This window comes from Leptonychotes weddellii, chromosome 6 (assembly GCF_054177405.1).
Source record: "Leptonychotes weddellii isolate Sample4059 chromosome 6, ASM5417740v2, whole genome shotgun sequence".
Lineage (NCBI taxonomy): Eukaryota > Metazoa > Chordata > Mammalia > Carnivora > Phocidae > Leptonychotes > Leptonychotes weddellii.
The window spans coordinates 80,179,611-80,202,950 of NC_138374.1; the positions used below are offsets into that span (position 1 = coordinate 80,179,611).

The following is a 23,340-nucleotide window of genomic DNA, read 5'->3' on the forward strand; positions in this document are numbered from 1 at the left end:
TTTAGTGACTTTCTAAATTCTTTAATATAAATGCTTATTTGGTGTTTAGAAACATGTAAATAAAGTACAATTCTTTTAAAACATGAAAATGAAGTACAAAATAAGACATTAGCCCTGCACTGATTGTATCATATGTTTTCAACATATTTTGCAACTGGAATATTTTATTTGATTCAGAATACAAGTACTGGTTGGCAAACATAAAAATATCTAAATCTGGATGGTATCATTTTCCTTATACCACATATCTATATTAACTTAGGTTTAGCCCTAAAATAAATTCTAGAGTATCATTTTTAATTTAAAAACAGTTATTATTTTAATGAACTGTCTTTGAGATTACTATCATGAAAGAACCCAAGCTCAAATGACTTATAAAATGTATGTGGCTAAAACAAAGATCAATAGAACAGAATAGGGAGCCCAGAAATAAACCTACAATGATATGGTCAATTGATCTATGACAAAGGAGGCAAGAATATACAATGGGGGGCGCCCGGGTGGCTCAGTTGGTTAAGCGACTGCCTTCGGCTCAGGTCATGATCCTGGAGTCCCAGGATCGAGTCCCGCATCGGGCTCCCTGCTCAGCAGGGAGTCTGCTTCTCCCTCTGACCCTCCCCCCTCTCATGCTCTATCTCATTCTCTCTCTCAAATAAATAAATAAAATCTTTAAAAAAAAAAAAAGAATATACAATGGGGAAAAGGCAAGCTCTTCAATAAACGGTGGGGAAAACTGAACAGTCACATGTTAAAGAAGGAAAACTGCACAACTTTCTCACACCAAATATACACAAAAATAAACTCTAAATGGATTAAAAAGACCTAAATGTGAGACCTGAAGGCATAAAACTCCTAGAAGAAAACATAGCCAGTATAACTCTTGGACATTGGCCTTAGCATCACCTTTCTAGATATATCTCCACAAACGAGGGAAACAAAAGCAAAATAAACTGTTGGAACTACATCAAAATAAAAAGCTTTTGCAAGTGAAGGAAACCAACAAAATAACATGGCAACCTACAGAATGGGAGAGGATATCTGCAAACGCCATATCCAATAAGGGATTAGTATCCAAAATATATAAAGAACTTACACAACTCAAGACCAAAAAGGCAAATAATCTGATTTAAAAATGGGCAGAGTACCTGAATAGACATTCTGCCAAAAACAAAACTAAACAAAAAACAAAAAACACACAGATGGCCAACAAAACATGAAAGGATGCTCAGTATCACTCATCAAGAGGGAAATGCAAATCAAAACCACAATGAGGTATCACTTCACACCAGTCAGAATGGCTAGGATCAGAAAGACAAGATATAACAAGTGTTGGCAAGAATGTGGAGAAAAGGGGAACCCTTGTGCACTGTTGGTAGGAAAGCAAACTGGTGCAGCCAGTCTGGAAAACTGTATGGAGGTTCCTCAAGACATTAAAAATAGAAATACCAGATGATGTAGCAATTCCACTCCTAGGTATTTACCCAAAGAAAACAAAAACACTAATTTGAAAAGATATACACTGACAATATCACAGCATTGTTTACAATAGCCAAGTATGGAAGCAACCTAAGTATATCCATTGATCGATGAATGGATAAAGAATATGTGGTATATATACACAATGTAATAATACTCGGCCACAAAAAAGAATGAAATCTTGCCATCTGCGACAACATGGATGGACCTAGAGGATATTATGCTAAGTACGATGAATCCGATTAAGACCAATATGATATGATTTGACTTATATGTGGAGTCTACAAACCAAACCAACCAACCAACCAACCAACCAACAACAACAAAAAAACAGAATCATAAATACAGAGAACAAATTGTTGGTTGCCAAAGGGAGGGCTTGGGGGTAGGGGTGAAAATGGTGCAGGTGATTAAGAGGTGCAAACTTTCAGTTATAAATAAGTGACAGGGATGAAAAATGCAGCATAGGGAATATAGTGAATAATACTGTAATAACCTTGTGGTGACAGATGGTAATTATACTTACCATGGTGAGCCCAGCAATAATATATAGAACTGCAGACCCTTATGTTGTATACCTGAAGATAATGTAACATTTTACATCAACTAAACTTCAATAAATCAATAATCAAGTAAATAAATAAAGTGCATGTAGCTAATACAGTGGAAACTACCCAAATGTCCACTGACGGATGAGTAGTTAAACAAGGTGCAGTATATTCATGCCAGGGAATATTACCTAGCCATAGGAAGGAATGAAGTTCTGATACATGGAAAAATATGGATGCACCTTGGGCAACCCTCTTGGGTCCCCTCCCTCCTTGGGAGCTTTGTACTATCACTTTGCTATCGCTCAATAAACTTTGCTAAAAAAAAGAAAAAGAGGGGCGCCTGGGTGGCTCAGTCGGTTAAGCATCTGCCTTTGGCTCAGGTCATGATCCTGGAGTCCTGGGATCAAGCCCTGCATCAGGCTCCCTGCTCCATGGGAAGCCTGCTTCTTCTTCTCCCACTCCTCCTGCTTGTGTTCCCTCTCTCGCTGCCTCTCTCTCTGTCAAATAAATAAATAAAATCTTAAAAAAAAAGAAAAGAAAAAAGAAAAAAAAAGAAAAAGAAAATATGGATGAACCTTGACAGCATTATACTAAGTGAAGTTAGCCTGTACGATTCCACTTGCATGAAATTTCTACAATGGGCAGATTCGTGGAGACAGAAAACAGACTAGAGGGGCAATGGGCAGGAGAGACAAGGGAGTTCTGCGTGATGGTTGCATAGTTTTGCTCAGGGTGATGGAAAAGGTTTGGAAACGCAGTGGTGATGGGTACGCAGAGCCCTGGTGTCACTAATGCCACCGCATCCTAGAGTGAAAACCAGTAAAAATGGCACATGGTACGTATACTTGATCACAGGAGTGAAAAGAAATTCAGGCAGCTATGCAGGGAAAATGTCAGTCCTTAAAACTAGGAACAGCCTCGGCGGTCTTCTAAATAATCAAGTTATGTATTTTTTTAAGATTTTATTTATTTGAGAGAGACAGAGTGCACGAGCAGGGGGAGGGGCAAAGGGAGAGGGAGAAGTAGACTCCCCCATGGGGCTCGACGTGGGGCTTGATCCCAGGACCCTGGGATCGTGACCTGAGCTGAAGTCAGACGCTTAACAACTGAGCCACCCAGACGACCCTAATCAAGGTATATTGACATGTATCTGAAAGCACAAAGGTTTCAGTGTACCTGAGAGACACACAGGTCACATGCCAAGGAGGAGGTAGGAAGCAGGAGGAGGTAGGAAGCAGAAAGCCCCAAACAATTACACTTATCTCCTGTTGAGTCTCCATCACGTATTAGGAACTGTGATGGGCACTTCACTTATTTTATATCTAATCCTCCAAGCAAGCCCTACATGGGAGTTACCCACACTGTGTTTCAGATGAACAATCTCAGGCTTGGAGAGGCAAACATAACTTGTTTAAGCTCATCTTCCTGGAAGGAAGTGGAACTGGATCTGAAACCAGGCCCCTCTCCTTTGAATCTTGGGCAGTACAGCAGAGGCTGAGAACCCCGGCTGACCGAGGTTCGGATTCTGGTGCCGCCATCTAACAAACTGTGTGCAACCCTAGGGCAAGCTGCCTAGCATCGCCAAGCTTCAATTTTCTCATTTGTAAGTGGAGAACTATTGTACCCGCCTTGAAGATCATTTGTGAGGCTCAGACAACGTGGCAGGTAACGCACTCAGCAGAGTGCTTGGCCTACAATGAATGTTCAGTAAATGTCAGCCACCATTACTTCCTAAGAAACCTCACCAGTTGGCATTAAACATTAATAGGTTTATTTAAGTGGGTCCAGAGCCTAAACTGCAATCTCAGAAACTGAGCATTTCCAGACTTCCCAGAAATGTTAGGTTCTTGATGATAAACTAATGCTAACCAGTATCGTTTGAAAATGCTGAAATTTAATTTATGATGGGGATATCTCATTTGATTACTAGAATGGTTAAGCATCTGTTTTGTGCATCCTGTTTCAGATGATTAAGATATCTAGAAATTAATGATTAAGGCTTCTTGGTGAGTATAAAATCACAAATTGCATTCTGCAGCTTTGTTGACTGTCATGTACCAGGTCCTGTGTTAAGACTTTACAGACCAAAGCTCTTATTGAATTTTCATAATTATCCTAGGCTGATAGGTAATTTTTAGTCCCATTATGCTAACGAAGAAAACAAGTTTCCTATCTCACCAAGAGTCATTCAGCTAGTAAGTTTCTAAACTTACTTCTATGTCTTTTATTTTTATTTTTAGGGTTTTATTTATTTATTTGAGAGAGAGAGAGAGCACAAGCAGAGGGAGAGGCAGAGGGAGAGGGAGAAGCAGACTCCCTGCTGAGCAAGGAGCTCGATGTGGGGCTCGATCCCAGGATCCTGGGCTCATGATCCGAGCCAAAGGCAGACACTTCACCGACTGAGCCACCCAGGTGCCCCCTTACTTCCATTTCTAAATGAATATGGACCAGCTATGATTCTGAGGCCATACGCTTCATCATTATGCTCTATGGACAATGCAGAGAAAGTACTGAAAGAGTACTTCACTCCAGCTGTGGTACACCTCAATGAAGAAACTCCACCTACAGCAGAGGACACATGTCTAACGACCAAGAAGTTCAAATTCCTGGAAGTACTTCTCTCTTTTCCTGGGAATTGCTGGATCCACACCAAATACCATTTCCTATATGGTCCACCTTCTTCAGTTGATAACTCTTTTGGGCCTCAAGACATTTTGCCTCTTACCGTCTTGGGATGATGGCATAATTTAATTCTCAAAAGGTACTTTCTGACACTAACTCTTACTCTAACACTAAGTTTTTCCAAGGTGTGAATGTCCTAAAATTATTCTTACAGGATACCTACCAATTAGTCAAGGCCTGGCTCCAAAGCCATTCCAGTATGCCTCCATGAGGTCTCCATTCCAAAGACCCAGGCGTTATGTACTGCTTGTTAGCACTCTGTACCACACACGGTCCTTCCCAAATACTGCTCTGCACTGTGTATTTCTGCATATGTGTCCTATTAGATGTAAGCCACTTGAATACCCATAACCCAGCCACAGAGAATTTTTATTCTTCACAATATCTAGCCCCGGGCCTTGTACTTAGGAGGTACAATGCATTGCACTGACTCGGGCATATTTTGCCTTTTAAAAGCATGGTAGTGAGTGCTGCTCAAGTTTCCAGCCTCCTGTGTGAAAACAGCTTTCCAAATATGTACACTGTGCAAAAGTTATTTGACAAGTTGACTCTGTACAGCTGAGAATTTCAAGCAAACATATCCAAGTCAGGCTTAGACAAAACTTGAAAAACCACAAAGCTTTGTGGAAGAAGCTTTAAATAAACCAACAATTTAGAGTAACAGACTAACAAAAAGAAATCGATGTTTTATCAAAAACATTCTCGATCCCAGGTATAATCTGAATTCATCTTTTGAAACATCTTAATGGATATCTGCTGAGATTAAACATTAGGTGTCACTCAAACAACTTAATCTACAGGGATGGTTAAATAGGTATTACTCAATTATTTTATTAAAATTCTTTAAGGAGGGGCGCCTGGGTGGCTCAGTTGGTTAAGCGACTGCCTTCGGCTCAGGTCATGATCCTGGAGTCCCGGGATCGAGTCCCTCATCGGGCTCCCTGCTCGGCGGGGGGGTCTGCTTCTCCCTCTGACCCTCCCCCCTCTCATGCTCTCTCTATCTCATTCTCTCTCTCAAATAAATAAATAAAATCTTTTAAAAAAAAAAATCCTTTAAGGAGGGGCACCTGGGTGGCTCAGTTGGTTAAGCATCGGACCCTTGATTTCGGCTCAGGTCTTGATCTCAGGGTCTCATTTGTTGGGCTTGCACCAGGCATGAAGCCTGCTTAAGATTCTCTCTCCCTCTCCTTCTGTCCCTCCTCCCTGCTCAAAAAAAAAAAAAAAAATCCTTTAAGGAGATTCTGAGTGACATTTTTCTATAATCCATACAAATTGGGCTTAAATACATACTTTCACTTAAAAAAAAAAAAAGTAATCCCTTGAACTCACCACCCTGAGATCAAGAGTCTCACGCTCCACTGACTGAGCCAGTCAGCCTCTCCCATACTTTCACTTTTGAAAGAAGCCAAGATTCTTAAGAATTAAGATGTAATCCCAAGTTGAAATTTGATGGCTTCGTAGTCAAACCAAAATTTAAAGGAAGACAGTTACCAAACCAGTAAGGTATTCTATTAATCCCAAATTCAAATTTGGCTACTCTTAGTCTGCTCAGGATTGAGGAAGAAAGTCACCATCCCCATATTTTGTGTTTATTATGGAGATTACATATCTCACTTCACATTTTACCATTTTACTCGCTACACATATTTCAATACACTTCTATCTCATTGCTAAATCAAGATTTTCTGTAATTAATGCTTTGTTTAGACATGTGTACCTGTAGGAAATATTCAGTATATCAGCGATCAAAAGTATGGCTCAGAGGAATGACTGTCAGAACTTTTGCAACCCAGAATAAGAAATTCATTTTTCATTGAGATCCTGTACACACAAAATACGTATATATAACTGAAACAAAGGTTTCTTGAAACTAAACACATTCTGATGTATTCTCCATTCTATCCAATACTATTTCATATTTTTAAGAATGGTAATCGAGATCCACTAGGCCGATTTTATGCCCTGCTCATGAGCAATATGTTACAAGGTGGTTTCTAGGAATTAATAGTACCTCAACCTGAAGACAACCATCCAAGGACCAGACAAAATTGTGATTATCTCCAAATTGTTTTCTTTTCCTTTTTTTTTTTTTTAAAGATTTTATTTATTTATTTGACAGAGAGAGAGACAGCAAGAGAGGGAATACAAGCAGGGGGAGTGGGAGAGGAAGAATTAGGCCTCCCCTGGAGCAGGGAGCCCAGTGCAGGGCTCGATCCCAGGACCCCGGGATCACGACCCGAGCCAAAGGCAGACACTTAACGAATGAGCCACCCAGGCGCCCCTCTCCAAATTGTTTTCTGAAAATGATACCAATCATATGAAACTCAGACATCAACTTCATTAAAATGTTGTCCCTATAATTTCAATATCATAATTTTTGCTAATTTATATCATTCTCCTCACCTTAAAATTTAACTACAATATTGAGCTTGACCCAGGGTCCCTTGGCTGACATCTTCAGCTGTGAACTATATTCTATCCCTATGTTTTCCAATGTGGTAGTCACTAATGGCTACTGAGTACTTTAAATATGCACAATGAGACTGAGGAACTGAATTTTTACTTTTATTTAGTTTTAATTAATTTAACTTTTATTTATTTTAATTAATTTAAATTTAAAAACACATATCAAGGGGTGCCTAGGTGGCTCAGTCAGTGAAGCCTCTGTCTTCGGCTTGGGTAAGGATCTCAAGGTCCTGGGATCAAGCCCTACGTTGGGCTCCCTGCTCAGCAGGGCGCCTTCTTCTCCCTCTCCCTTGCCTGCTGTTCCCCCTGCTTGTGTGCATGCTATCTCTCTCTCTCTCTCTGTCAAATAAAGAAATAAAATATTTTAAAAATAAAAATGAATAAATAAAAACAAAAAGAGGTATTGATTCAGTTATTGAAAAACTTATGAATATTTAGAACAAACCGGGTCTGTGAATCTGCTTTCTCACCTGTAAATTTTAGAAAGTCTAAATATAGATCAAGCATTTCCAATTAAAAAATGTGTCCAAATTGAGATGTAGTGTATTTGTAAAGTAAATACCGTATTTCAAAAACTTCCTTATGAAGACAAAGTATGTAAAATAGCTCAATGATACTTTTAAATACTGATTATATGTTGAAATAATATTTAGATCTACTGGGTTAAGTGAACTCTATGATTAATTTCACTTTTAAAAAGCCTTTTTTAGGGGCACCTGGGTGGCTCACTCGGTTGAGCATCTGCCTTCAGCTCAGGTTATGATCTTGGGGTCCTGTGACTGAGCTCTGCATCAGGCTCCCTTCTTGGCAGGGAGTCTGCTTCTCCCTCTCCCTCTGCAGCTCCCCCTGCTTGTGCTCCCTCTCTCTCTCAAATAAATAAATCTTAAATAAATAAATAAAATCTTAAAAAAATAATAAAATAAAAAGCCATTTTAATGTGGTGACTAAGGAACAAAATTCTATATATGGTTCACATGATATTTTTACTGGACATGGTTGTTCTCCATGGCATTGTCTTGACAGTGCCGCAGTAGCTGAATACTCATGAAAGAAACTGAGGAAGACACAAAGAAATGGAAAAACGTTCCATGCTCATGGACTGGAATTACAAATACTGTGAAAACGTCTATGCTACCTAGAGCAATCTACACATTTAATGCAATCCCTATCAAAATACCATCCACTTTTTTCAAAGAAATGGAACAAATAATCCTAAAATTTGTATGGAACCAGAAAAGACCCCAAATAGCCAGAGGAATGTTGAAAAAGAAGAGCAAAGCTGGTGACATCACAATTCCAGACTTCCAGCTCTATTACAAAGCTGTCATCATCAAGACAGTATGGTACTGGCACCAAAACAGACACATAGATCAATGGAATCAATAGAGAGCCCAGGAATGGGCCCTAAACTCTGTGGTCAACTAATCTTCGACAAAGCAGGAAAGAATGTCCAATGGAAAAAAGACCGTCTCTTCAACAAATAGTGTTGGGAAAATTGGACAGCCATATCCAGAAGAATGAAACTGGACCACTTCCTTACACCACACACAAAAATAGACTCAAAATGATTGAAAGACCTAAATGTGAGACAGGAGTCCATCAAAATCCTAAAGGAGATCACAGGCCGCAACGTCTTCGACCTCAGCTGCAGCAACTTCTTCCTAGAAACATCACCAAAGGGAAGGGAAGCAAAGGCAAAAATGAACTGTTGGGATTTCATTAAGATAAAAAGCTTTTGCACAGCAAAGGAAACAATCAACAAAACCAAAAGACAACCGACAGAATGGGAGAAGGTATTTGCAAATGATGTATCAGATAAAGGGCTAGTATCCAAAATCTATAAAGAACTGATCGAACTCAACACCCAAAGAACAAATAATCCAATCAAGAAATGGGCAGAAGACATGAACAGACATTTCTGCAAAGAAGACATCCAAATGGCCAACAGACACATGAAAAAGTGCTTAACGTCACTCGGCATCACGGAAATCCAAATCCAAACCTCAATAAGATACCACCTCACACCAGTCAGAATGGCTAAAATTAACACGTCAGGAAACGACAGATGTTGGCGGGGATGCGGAGAAAGGGGAACCCTCCTACACTGTTGGTGTGAATGCAAGCTGGTGCAGCCACTCTGGAAAACAGTATGGAGGTTCCTCAAAAAGTTGAAAATGGAGCTATTCCACAACCCAGCAATTGCCCTACTGGGTATTTATCCCAAAGATACAAATGTAGTGATTCGAAGGGGCATGTGCACCCCAATGTTTATAGCAGCAATGTCCACAATAGCCAAACTATGGAAAGAGCCAAGATGTCCATCAACAGATGAATGGATAAAGAAGACGTGGTATATATATACAATGGAATATTATGAAGCCATCAAAAAAATGAGATCTTGCCATTTGCAACGATGTGGATGGAACTAGAGGGTATTATGCTGAGCGAAATAAGTCAATTAGAGAAAGACAAGTATCATATGATCTCACTGATATGACAAATTTGAGAAAGAAGACAGAGAATCACAGGGGAAGGGAGGGAAAAATGAAACAAAACTGGAGAGGGAGACAAACCATAAGAGACTCTTAATCTCAGGAAACAAACTGAGGGTTGCTGGAGTGGAAGGGGGTGGGAGGGATGGGGTGGCTGGGTGATGGATATTGGGGAGGGTATGTGCTATGGTGAGCACTGTGAACTGTGTAAGACTGATGAATCACAGACCTGTACCCCTAAAACAAAGAATGCATTAAATGTTCTTTAAAAAAATACTGGGGGAAAAAAAGTAATACCTTTGTTGTTGCTATTGGAAAAAAAAATAAAGTAAGTATTGTTAAAATGTTCAAGGACTTAGGGGCGCCTGGGTGGCTCAGTCATTAAGCGTCTGCCTTCGGCTCAGGTCATGATCCCAGGGTCCTGGGATCGAGTCCCACATCAGGCTCCCTGCTCAGCAGGAAGCCTGCTTCTCCCTCTCCCACTCCCCCTGCTTATGTTCCCTCTCTCGCTGTGTCTCTCTCTGTCAAATAAATAAAATCTTAAAAAAAAAAAAATGTTCAAGGACTTTAATGGGAAAGAGAAAATTTCAGAAGAGAACTAGAATTGTAGGCAAAAGCAAATATAGTAATATAGTAGGCAAAAGCAAATAGTTTAATTTGCTTTAAGAAGCAAAGTGATCACAAACAAATCACTAGATTTGATTTTTTAAAAATCAAATATTCTTAGATACTATATCAGATATTGTAGATCTTAGAAATACAATAACTGAAATTATTCCAGGTATGAACTCAAGGGCATTTTGAGCCTTTAATCTTTATTAATTTCTAAAAGACTTCAGAATGAAAAAAGTCTGTGACAACCTCTGAATTCATTCAAAATGGTGTCTAATAACTTCTTAAGCAATTCCAGAAAATTTTTATTTAAATGCATTGTTAAGGAAAAATACAAAAAGAGTAACTTTCCCTCATTCTATTTTCTGTTGTTTAATTTTTTTTTTTTTTTTTTTTATTTGACAGAGAGAGACACAGTGAGAGAGGAGCACAGGCAGGGGGAGTGGAGGGGGGAGAGGCAGGCTTCCCGCCGAGCGGGGAGCCCGATGCGGGGCTCGATCCCAGAACGCAGGGATCATGACCTGAGCCGAAGGCAGGCGCTTAATGACTGAGCCACCCAGGCGCCCCTCTATTTTCTGTTGTTTAAATCCATTCCCTGATATGCACTAGGCCTGGCTAGGCACACTTTACTATCATGAATAAATCTTTCCCTTCCATATCGGCTTCTTGCCTTACACTGATTTATGAATATTTTAGAATAAATAGTAGACTGAATGAGAACTCATATTCCCAAACTTCTAAGTTATAACTAAATTAACACACATGTAAGATAACCAAATACTGTCTTTTCCACAAGCACACCAACTATGTATTTGTGCCACCATCAAGCGACCTAGGTGACTGAGGAGCTGATACGTCGCCAAAAGGCCCAGCTGTCTTGTTTGCTTGTCTCAAGTGTCCTCAATGTTTAGCAAATAAGTGTTATTTTTGAGTCCCACGGTTTATTTTACAGATCCTAAGACAACAGACAGAACTAACACTGAATTCAATGATAGTCATGGATAACATGGAATTATATTCAAAATATCTGCAAAAAAAGTTTGTTTTGTTTTGTTTTGTTTTTTTGCTGCAATTAACTTCTAACAAATGAATTAAATGCTGTGCTGTATTTTGCAGGGAGAGACAGGAAGACAAAAAGAAGCTGGCTAATAGCTATAATAAAACCATTGCTCCAAATCCTCGATCATTAGTGGAAATCATTAAATCATTAAATGTATCAGTAGGGATCCACTGCAAGATTTGTAATCTGAGGAGTGACATGATCAGGTTTACATATGAGAAAAATCACTGTGTTGATCTTAAATAACATGAGGTTTCCTCTCTTTTTCCAGGGTGAGATATATATGGGCTGCTGATACGATAGGAAAGGGCCAGCTGAGAGGGAGCAGTTAAGGAGAACAGGAGAGACAGCACAGACTGGGACATGGGATGGCATCCAGGACACAGGTGGGGCGAATGCCCTTAAAGAGATGGGCCATGTTTCCCGTTGTAATGGAAGGATGGTGGGGGTTGGGGGGGTGGTTTACACTGGAGTTAAGTTAGAGGCATTTGTAGTCCATAATGGATCTGTCTCAGGGCAAAAGGGAGTAAGATATCTGCCAAAGGGGGAAACACGGAGAAGTTTAAAACAGTCCCTTGAAGACTGTGGGGCTGCTGCCGCTGAAACTCACTCCGCTATAAAGCTAGTCTCCAGTCGGCCTGGTCATATACAATGCCTTCAAGTCATGGTGTGAGCAAGCTACAGGAGAGCAGCTAAAAGGAGATTCTTTTAACCTAAGTTTCTACATGAGTGCAAAAGTATCAACAGAAATGCTGGCATGTTCTAACTGTAACAGAAAGCGACAAATTTCTTCAGTCTCTCTCAACACCAATTTTCATGAGTATTCTGGTTTTTCTATTCTGTACCGCTCTGCCATTTTCTTCCTGCCTCTTTATGTGGACAAGAAAATGCAGTTTGTAAAATCCTTGCCTCTGGCTGATTTCACTTAAAGCAAATGAATTCTTCAAATCCTGGCCTATACTGTAACTGTGCTCAGCACAGACCAGCACCTCATCTCATCCCGTCACTTAGAGCTCACATGGTATTATTCCCTACACTTCTGTGTTTGGCATAGTTTAGAGACACCAGAGTTATAAAATGCCACCTCTTTTGATGAAGTCAGTTTCAAATTTCGTCTTCTTTCTTAGCAATTTCAGACTTTTTTAACACAGATACAAGATGAAGTTCTTGGAAGACAGTCAACATACTGATTTAGTCAATCAGCAAACTTGAGTTCTCATATTAGCTCTTTTCCTGGGATTTAAAGTTTCCTCTAAGATTCCTCCAAACTCTTAACAACCGATGATTCTAGTTATTACTTCCCAAGTCCTGTGTTATTTGTGTTTTACTGCTTCAAGTCTAAAATAAATATCGCTTTCTGGTTCATTATTATATGAGCTGTGATCGCAGTTATCTACCCAAAAATTACAGCTCCAGGCAGACTCACACATTTTCTTCTGCCACCTTCATTGCCTACGTTTCCTTATCTTGAAAAACCATGATGTAAGGTTGCCCTCTGAATGGGAATATGATGCTCCTGCCCCACATCTGGGAGAATACTAGTTTTGAACTGTTTACGCGACACAGCTACCAATTCTTTGTTTTTTATACAGCACTCTTTGTACCCAAAAGCACACATTTGGCCAGCACTGAAGGTTTAGTAGCAGGACACAAAACAAAGCAAATAAATCTCCACATGGAGACTGAAACTTGACCTCAGAAGTGGAGTGCTTTAACTGAGCCAGCCTGACATTAATGTAATCATAATTGCCTACTATGAATAAGATACACTTACTAAAAAAAAAGATACACTTACTAGATACAATGGGGGAAGACAGACAGATGAGAGAGCCTCCGCTAAGAGCTTATATTCTAAGGTTAGTACCCAAAATATAAAAAGAATTCATACAACTCAATAGTAAAAAAACCCACAAATAATCTGATTTAAAAATGGACAGAAGAGGGACACCTGGATGGCACAGTCGGTTAAGCATCTGACTCTTGGTTTTGGCTCAGGTCATGATCTCAGGGTCGTGAGATTGAGTCCCTTGTCAGGCTCTGCACTCAGCACAGGGTCTGCTTGAGTTTCTCTCTTTCCATTTGCCCCTCCCTCCCTTTGTCTCAAATAATTAAATAAGTAAATAAAATCACACAAATATTTATTGAAGGCCAACAGGTACATGAAAAGATGTGCAACATCATTAGTCATCAGGGAAACACAAATCAAACCACTACAAGATATCATCTCACACCTGTTAGAATGGCCCTCATCAAAAAGACAGGAGGTAACAAATGCTGGTGAGAATGTGGAGAAAGGGGAACCCTCATGCACTCTTGATGGGAATGCAAACTGGTACAGCCACCACAGAGAACAGTATGGAGAATCCTCAAAAAGTTAAAAACAGAACTACCATATGATTCAGCAATTCCTTATCTGGGAATATATCCAAAGGAAATGAAAAACACTAACTTGAAAAGATATCTGCACCCTTATGTTCATAGCAGTGTTTTTTATAATGGTTAAGATATGGAAACAACCTAAGTGTCCATCTACAGATGAATGGATAAAGAAATTATACACACACACACACACACACACACACAATGTCACATAATTGAACCTTAAAAACACAAGGAAATCCTGCCATTTGCAACAACATGGCTAGACCTCAAGGACATTATGCTAAGTGAAATGAACCCAATACAAAAACAAATACCATAATAAATCACACTTATATTTGGAACCTAAAAAAACAAACACAAAAATAAAACTCATAGGAGGAAAGACCAGATTTGTAGTTACCAGAGCTGGGGGTGCAGGGAGGGAAAATGGAGGAAGGTGGCAAATGGTACAAACTGGGGATATCACACACAGCATGGTGACTGTAGGTGACACTGCTGTGGGGTATGCGGGGAAGTTGTAGAGAGTAGGTCCTAATAGTTCTCATCACAAAGCAAATATTCTTTTTCCTTTTTTGCCTTCTCTTTCTATGGTATCTGTATGAGATGATGCATGCCAACTAAGTGCACTGTGATAATGACTGCACAATATATGTAAGTCAAACCATGACGCTGTACACCTTAAATTTATACAGTGATGTATGTCAATTATATTTCAATAAAACTGGGGGAAGAAAGAGTTCATACTCTAATAGGAAATGGCTACCAACCTTGTCCTAAACTTCCTTTTCCTCCCAAACCTTTGCAGAGAAGAGTGTGACAACTCACAGGCAAGTTCTTTGAGAATTCAGAGGAAGGAAAATGACTTTTACTTGTATGGATGGTGTGATGGGTGAATATTTAAGAATATTCTATTACAGGGACCCCTGGGGTCCCTGCTCCCTGGGGTCCGAACTCAGTGGGGTATCTGCTTGAGATTCTCTCCCTCTGCCCTGCCCACTTGTGTGCACACGTGCACTCTCTCTCTCTCTCAAATAAGTCTTTTTTAAAAAAGATTATTTATTTATTTGAGAGAGAGAGAGCACAAGCAGGAGGAGCGGCAGGCAGAGGGAGAGGGAGAAGCAGGCTCCTCGCTGAGCAAGGAGCCCAGTGTGGGGCCGATTCCAGGACCCTGGGATCATGACCCTAGCTGAAGGCAGACGCTTAACCAACTGAGCCACCCAGGCACCACTACAATTATCTTTTATTTTATTTTATTTTTTTTAAAGATTTTTATTTATTTATTTGACAGAGAGAGACACAGTGAGAGCAGGATCACAAGCAGGGGGAGAGGGAGAGAGAGAAACAGGCTTCCTGCGGAGCGGGCAGCCCGATGCGGGGCTCGATCCCAGGACCCTGGGATCATGACCTGAGCCGAAGGCAGACGCTTAACGACTGAGCCACCCAGGCGCCCCTACAATTATCTTTTAAACTTTAACAAAGAAACATGTCTACAAATTCAAAAGGTATTTAATTATGCTTGGTACCTTTAAAATTATGAAAAATAGGGTGCCTGGGTGGCTCAGTCGTTAAGCGTCTGCCTTTGGCTCAGGTCATGATCCCAGGGTCCTGGGATCGAGTCCCGCATTGGGCTCCCTGCTCAGCAGAGAGTCTGCTTCTCCCTCTCCTCCTTGCTCCTGCTCTCTCTTCTTGCTATCTCTGTCTCTCTCAAACAAATAAAATCTTTAAAAAAATAAATAAAATAAAATAAAATAAAATAATGAAAAATAATGCACACTGAAAAAATATTCTTGTCTATGATATTAGCAGATACCTCATAACATTTTCCAGCAAAACATTTCTCCTTTCTCCCTATAGAATCTGGTTCAGACACATGAAGGAAAACTACGTAAGGCAGGCTGCATAAAGTGTTAAAGAGAATCGGCTAATAGCTAAGTAGTGTTTCTTTAAACGTATATCAAAGAACAGTTTATAGACTAACACAACTAAGGCCAAATTTATTAATAACATTTTGTGAAAGCATGTAAGAAATGTAAAACTGTAAAATGCAGTGTCCTCTTGGGAGTACAACAGAAAAAACAGTTCTTGAAACTGAGAAAATTGGTAAAAGGTGAAGTGCTATTTTATGAGTGCTTTCCCTGGTAAATCCTAGTAAGGTCAGTTTTTAAGCACTGTTACTACTTTTTTTTGGAGCGGGGAAGGGGCAGAGGGAGAGAGGGAATCTTAAGCAGGCTCCACACCCAGCACAGAGCCCCACGCGGGGCTCAATCTCACAACCCTGAGATCATGACCTGAGCCGAAACCAAGAATCAGATGCTTAACGGACTGAGCCCCCTAGGCTTCCCCATTACTTTTTATTTAGTCCTTCCATATCTCTGCGTTTAGGGCTCTTTCCACTTTATGTGCTTTTTTTTTTTTTTTTCCTGAACAGGTTTTTCAGTAATTTACAATTCTACCACAATACAAAAATAGTATTTAAAATCTGTTTCATGATCTGCCCCCAAAAATCTAAAATGCATTTATTCATGCTATTCACACTATCTCTTGTTTGATAACAAATTTCTATCAAAACAAAATCATCATGATTCTAGATTATTTCTATTATTCTTTCCCCTATCCTATTTCTCTATTATGTCTTTTCTCTCACCATTATCTTTATTATTCTATTAGCTGGTAAGTTCAGAATTTTCTAACTTCAAAAAGGTTAGAGAAAAACACATTGTAAGATATTGAACTGTTATTTACACTATGACCCAAAACCTCAATCTTGGCATAAGATGCTATTTACGGCTGACACTATGTCTACAACTAACCTCTAAAGGGAAAAAAAAAACCCTACATATTTACTATGGGCTATGAAGAAGAAAGATATTTTGATGTGAAAAGAGAATTCAACAAAACAGGAAAGAACATGCCGCATATACAGTTGATCCTTGAACACAGACTTGAACTGCACAGGTCTGCTTATATGTGGATTTTACAGTATAGTACTGTAAATCTATTTTCTCTTCATTATGATTCTCTTCATAACATTATCTTTTCCCTGGCTCACTTTATTGTAAGAATACAGTACATAATACATATCATATATAAAATGTGTTAATCAATTATTTAAGTTATTGGTAAGGCTTCCCATCAACAGTACGCTATTAGCAAATGTTCTTGGGGAGTTAAAAGTTATACTCAGATTTTCAACTGTGCAGGGATTGGCTCAAGGTATTTCACACTCATGGATAATCTGTATCACTTAGCTAAATAATACTAACAGCTAACACTTATTAGGCAATTAGCATGCAATCAGACATTACATTTTATCTTTTTTAAAGATTTATTTATTTAAGAGAGAGAGAAAGCATGAGCAGGAGGGGCAGGGGGAAAGGGAGAGAGAATTTCAAGCAGACTCTGCTGAACACAGAGCCTGATGCAAGGCTCAATCTCCTGACCCCAAGATCCTGATCTGAGCTGGAACCAAGAGTCTGACGCTTAACCCACTGAGCCACCCAGGTGCCCCAGGCATTGCATTTTATATGCTAAGCACTGTACCTTATCTATTAGCTCATTTAATCCTCAGAACTGCCCTATGAAGAACAGAAAATTTTCCCACTTTTCAGATGCAAAAATGGAAACAAAGAAGCTTAAGTAACCTGATCAAGGTCACAGAGCAAGTGACCGAGTCAGGATTCAAACCCGGATTTCAGAGCTCATACCTTACATCTCTAAGCTACAGCCTTCAAAAAGAAGTTGTACAGGGATAGTACATTGTAGAGGGGTGTGTGTTCTGGATAAATTTAAAAATTCATTACCTTATAAATGAAGCAAAGTAGTAAAGAAATTCCTTAATTATTACCACTGGTAAGTGATAATACCTTAACTTTTTTGGCTCTGATTTGTATTTAAGGATAGCCTGAATTTGCGACTAAGTATAGAATGAAAAGTAATAAATAATCTTCAGCTGTGTCCCTACACCATCTGTCCACATTAAATAATCATTTGACAAACTCAATGGATAGCTTTTCCTTTTATAATTTCAATTTGCTTCAAAAGATCACTCAACCATTACATTTGGTGTATATATATATATACACACACATATATAAGGAAATATTATTCAATCATAAAAAGGATGAAATCTTGCCATTTGCAATGACACAGATGGAGCTAGAATATAATCCTAAGCAAAATAAGTCAGTCAGAGAAAGACAAATATCATGATTTCACTCATATGTGGGACTTAAGAAAACAAATGAGCAAAAGGGAAAAAAAGAAAAGAGAGAGAAAGTCAAACCAAGAAACAGACTCTCAACTGTAGAGACCACACTGATGGTCACCAGAGGGGAGGTGGGTGGGGTATGGGTGAACTAGGTGATGGGGATTAAGGAGTACACTTGTGATGAGCACCGGGTATTGTATGGAAGTGTTGAATCACTATATTGTTCACTTGAATCTAATATAACACTGTATGTTAACTAACGGAATTTGAATAAAAGCATAAAAATCATTCAGTAATTAAACTCATTAACAATAATTAAAGAGCTATTTTTATATGTGAACTTCAATAATTTAAATAAAGCCAAAGTTATAATATTGGGGAAAAGAAGCCCAACAAACCCTCCATAATAATGGAGACTAGAATAAATCTTGTGATCTTAGACTGGAATTAGAGGGATCACACGAACTCATGGTTTTTAAGATGAGATAGAGAAATAAATACACGGCATACATACATATATTGCCTAGTTTTGTTCACTGAAAAAATCTAGAACCAATGACCCAGTGCCATTGAAGTCTAGCTCCCAGATCTTGGTTTCTAAACAACCATCCTCCACTAAAAGCAACCACTGATCTTTTGAGGAATGGCTGATTCCAATACTGGGGAGAAAAGAAAGTACAAGCTGAGCTTGGAATACTTAATGGTGCCAGAAAGTGAGTAAATCCAGAAAGATGGGGAAATGTCAAAAGGATGAAGGAAAGAGCCTGAAGGCAAAATGCAGCAGAATTTGAGCATCAAGATGATGGATTATAATCCACTGATAAGATAGGAATCCAAGGGCTTATAGGTAATATACATAAATAAATAGGTAAGAAGAGACAACTCTTTCTTCAGTAGAATACCAGCTAATAAATGTAGAGAGGATAATGGTTATAAAAAAATTGCTCCTTTGCTACCATCCCAGTAATAGGTAATTCAGTCAAGAATCACTAATGGGTGTCAAAATGAGTGGGTACAAGTTTCATCTGACAAACTCCACCTTGAACAAGTGATTAAAGTTAAGATCACCAAAAATGCGACAAACTAATATGCGCCTCCTGATGGGATTCACATTAAAGGACATAATTCCACTTCTCTGGTGTTCTTGACAAAGATGCATAGCCTAAATCCAATCATTTAGGGACATTCTTCAAAATAACTGCCCTGTCCTCAAAGATGTCCAGATCAATAAAGAAGAAAGACTGAGGAATATTCCAATTTAAAAGAGGCTAAGAAAACACAGTAACTAAATGCAATGTTTGATGTGTGGGATCCTGGACTGGGAAAAAAAGACAGTTGTCAAATTTTAAATTTAAATATTAAAATTTAAAATTAAATTCAAAATTAAAATCTAAATATGGACTACAGAATAGATAACAGTATTACATCAACACTGCATTTCCAGACTTTGATAACTACACTGTGGTTATGTAAGAGAATGTCATTCTTAGAAAATTTACCTTCCAATATATTTAGAACCAAAAGACATGTCTGCAATGTACTCTGAAATGGTTCAGAAAAAAAAGTCCGTGTTTATATGTGTGAATGTGTAACACAAACACATGCACATATATTTACTTATGCACACACTGGTAGAACATAATGATAAAGTGAACGGGCAAACGAGACAGTGAATCGTGTGAAGGATATAGGGGAATTCTTTTACACTATTCTTGCAACTTCTCTATAAGCTTGAAACCATCTTACCCCCCAAAATCTCATCCTTCTCTAATTGCTTATTTTTTTCTGGCTACCTTTAAAAAAAGGATTATTTTATTTTTCACGTATTTTATTTTAGATCAGTTAGTGACAAAGTCTAATTCATCATCTCCAACATCAATAATGCATTTTGAACTATATCTTACATCTTTTCCTAAAGTATATAAGAATGAACTATCTTTTCCAAGAATTCTCAATTTGTTGTTAATTGGCAGCAGTATTTTGGAATAAATTATTTCTCAAGTACATGCCCTGAACATAGCTATAGCTAAATAACTCTAATTTTAAAGAACTTTTATCTTCCCACACAACTCCTTTGTAAGTATATTCCACTCAGAAAATTTTATTTCCAGAAAAAACTTCAGAAAAGTATTAACACAGTACAGCCACCCTCACTATATAAAATCTTCCCTGAATTATTTCCATATATATATATAAAAAAATCTTCACAGGATCTGGCAGAAATCTGGCAAAAGAAACTGAGTTTTAAAAAAGCGTGTGGCACGTTCTGTGGGGGAGGTTATCATTAGAAAAAAAAAAGGTACAGACACATAGGATGTATGAGGAAAATGGATGGTCTGGGGGGCACTTTCTACCCTCTGATCCTACAGCTTGATGCTCAAGGTCAAGGAGTTTACAGCTGCGATGGAATACATCTGAACAACCACATAACTTGACAAGGACCCAGGATAGGACTTGGAGAAATTGCGATATTGAATACAATATGGAGATACCGATGAAGATCTAGCCAATGTGGCTGTTACCATATCCGTGGGCGGAACTGGTTGAGGAAGAAAAGTGTATAATTACAAGGACCAAATAGGACAGAAATAGCACCTGGAGGCAAATTACTCAGGGAAGGAAGCATCAAGGATGTAAATGGATGTTTCGAACTAAAATTTTTTTTTAAGATTTTATTTATTTGACAGAGAGACATAGTGAGAGAGGGAACACATGCAGGGGGAGTGGGAAAGGAAGAAGCAGGCTTCCCAAGGAGCAGGGAGCCCGATGTGGGGCTTGATCCCAGAACCTGAGATCATGACCTGAGCCGAAGGCAGATGCTTAACGACTGAGCCACCCAGGCGCCCCTGAACTAAATTTTTTTTTAATGCTATGAAGAAACCTTCAAAAAGACACCAATGTTCTCAAAATTAAATCCATATATATGTGCTCAATTTTTAGAAAACAGTAATTCAATTAGGAACAGTAAAAAAGGACAAAAAAATAGCTCCTTTTGGTATGGAATCAATCAAATATTTAAAGGTCTGTTATGTGCAAAGTACTATAACAGTTAATAGAATCCATTTAGGATGATAGAGAAAACGTCTGAAAATTGGGTGATGGGGCCTCTTGAATTAGTCTTTCCAAGTCAGAGAACACCTTTACCGTTGTTCTTACCTTTCTCTCTGTCCTTGAAACTAAGGTATGTAAAAAAGATGTTGGTAAATGGCAAAGTCCTGTCTTCCTGTTGGCGAAAAAAATGTTCAGGGATTAATTTTAGTTTACTCAAAAACAGATTTCATATACTTTTAAAGATTTATTTGAGAGAGGGAGGGAGTCTGCATACATGTGCCCACACACCTGGGGGGGAGGGGCAGAGGAAGAGAGAAACAGAGTCCCAAGCCGACCCCCACTGAGCTCAGAGCCCCATGGGGCCCCATCCCATGCAACCAAGACCACAATCAGAGTGGAAATAAAGAGTTGGATGCTTAACCAACTGCGCCACTCAGGCGCCCGTAGATTTCAATATTTTTATGCATTCATTTCTCTTCTGATGAATATACCTTAAATGTTACAAAAGCCTTACTATTTACATGTCAAGAATGAAATCCATGTTTAGGACTCAAAAGAAGATGAGCGGTTATTTTGTTTTTAAGATTTTATTTATGTATTTGAGAAAGCACACGAGTGGGGGGACAGGCAGAGGGAGAAACAGACTCCCCACCCAGCACAGACCCCAACAGGGGCTGGATCTCATGACCCTGAGATCATGATCTGAGCCAAAACCACGAGTGGGTCACAGCTCAACTGAGTGAGCCCTCAGGCGCCCCTGACCGGTTGGGTTTTGTTTTTTTTTTTTAAAGATTTTATTTATTTGTCAGAGAGAGAGAGACAGAGCACAAGCAGGGGGACCGGCAGGCAGAGGGAGAGGGAGAAACAGGCTCCCTGCCGAGCAAGGAGCCTGATGTGGGACTCGATCCCAGCACCCTGGGATCATGACCTGAGCTGAAGGCAGATGCTTAACCAACTGAGCCACCCAGGTGTCCCTCAGTTGGTTTTTTTAATGCAAGGAAAGCATCACTAAAACAGGCAACTGTTAATGTTAAATCTTAATAAAAAATTTAGAAATTCAGTATGGTTTATTACTATTCTCAAGAACATAATTCCCCGTCATTCCTAAGTACCAGAAGTTCGCTTCAAAACAGGAAGCGAAGGCTGAAGGCAAAAAGGAGCAAAATGAAGCGACGTTCTGATTTTGGAGTCGTTCCCTCCTCTATTTGAAAACAGGCACCTATACTTATCAGCTGGGCAATTGTCCTCAAATTAGTTCAGCTGTAGGAGCCTTGATTTTTTGTTGTAAAAATGAGGTGAGGTGACACAGGGGAAACTACTAAGGTCATCCATAAAGATAAATTAAGACCCCTGGGTGTCCACACAGTCATAAAATCTTGCGCTCCAATTAAACAGTCAAGTGCCCGATCAGAGATATTTCTTGCTATGTATTCTAAGTGGAAATCTACTTTTATTTACTCTGCTTAGGACTCTGTGATTTCCGAATCTGAGCGTTCGTGTTTTATCAATTTTGGTAAACCATCAGTATATCCTTAAAGATTATCTCTCCCCCACTGATGTTACTCTCTTCCTCTGTAACTTCTGTTGGATGTGCATTAGGTTTTCTTACTATATCATCTACATCACTCAACCTCTCTTTTATAATTTCTCTTTATATTTTTGTAATCAGGGGCTTGAATTCATAACCAAAATTCACAACATCCCAGAGCGACTGGGTGGCTCAAAGGGTTGAGCGACAGACTCTTCTTGATTTTGTCTCAGGTCGTGATCCCAGGGTCCTGGGATAGAGCCCCTTACCAGGCTCCTGCTCTGCCGGCGGTCTGCTTCTCCCTCTCCCTCTGCCACTCGCCCTGCTCCTGCACACACTCTCTCATTCTCAAATAAATAAATCTTTAAAAAAATATTCACAATATCCAGTTAAGTACTTTTCTTTAGCTGTGTACAATTTGCCACTTAATTTGTCCATTCAGCTTATTTCTGTGACTCTCTTAGTTCCAGAAGACACAGAGTACTGTCTTTAATTTTTTTATACAATCTTTTTCCATGTTTTTTATCCCACATTTTTAAAGTCAGAAAATGCTCATTCTTTTAAATTCTTGGGACTCTAAATGTGTTGTTTGTTGTTTCTGTCGACTCTTACTCGTGGTAGATTATTTTGTTGAAAAATTTCGAGATTTTGTAATTTTTTGTAATTTTATAATTTTGAGCCTCTGCAGTGAGGGGCTTCATTGGTGGGAGTTTTGTGTAGGCTGGTTTAAGATCACTCATTGCATACTGCTTTTGCTTTGGCCAGGCCTCCCAGGTTGTGTTACCAGCCAGGGACGGTTTTTATTTAAATTCTCTGCTGAGGAAAGCATTCAT

General features: G+C 39.1%; 1 protein-coding gene across 3 annotated transcripts in view; it reads right to left on the bottom strand.

Annotated features, from left to right (window-relative positions):
- Window positions 1–23,340, bottom strand: part of CNST (consortin, connexin sorting protein) — a 114,708-nt gene that overhangs the window by 73,148 nt on the left and 18,220 nt on the right. For 2 of the 3 annotated variants that reach the window (XM_081824460.1, XM_081824461.1), the window contains exon 2: window positions 21,085–21,151. The exons of the other annotated variant lie outside the window; for it this stretch is intronic. The gene's annotated coding sequence lies outside the window, so the exon portion shown is untranslated. The remainder of the gene's footprint in view (window positions 1–21,084; window positions 21,152–23,340) is intronic. 3 annotated transcript variants of the gene reach the window in all.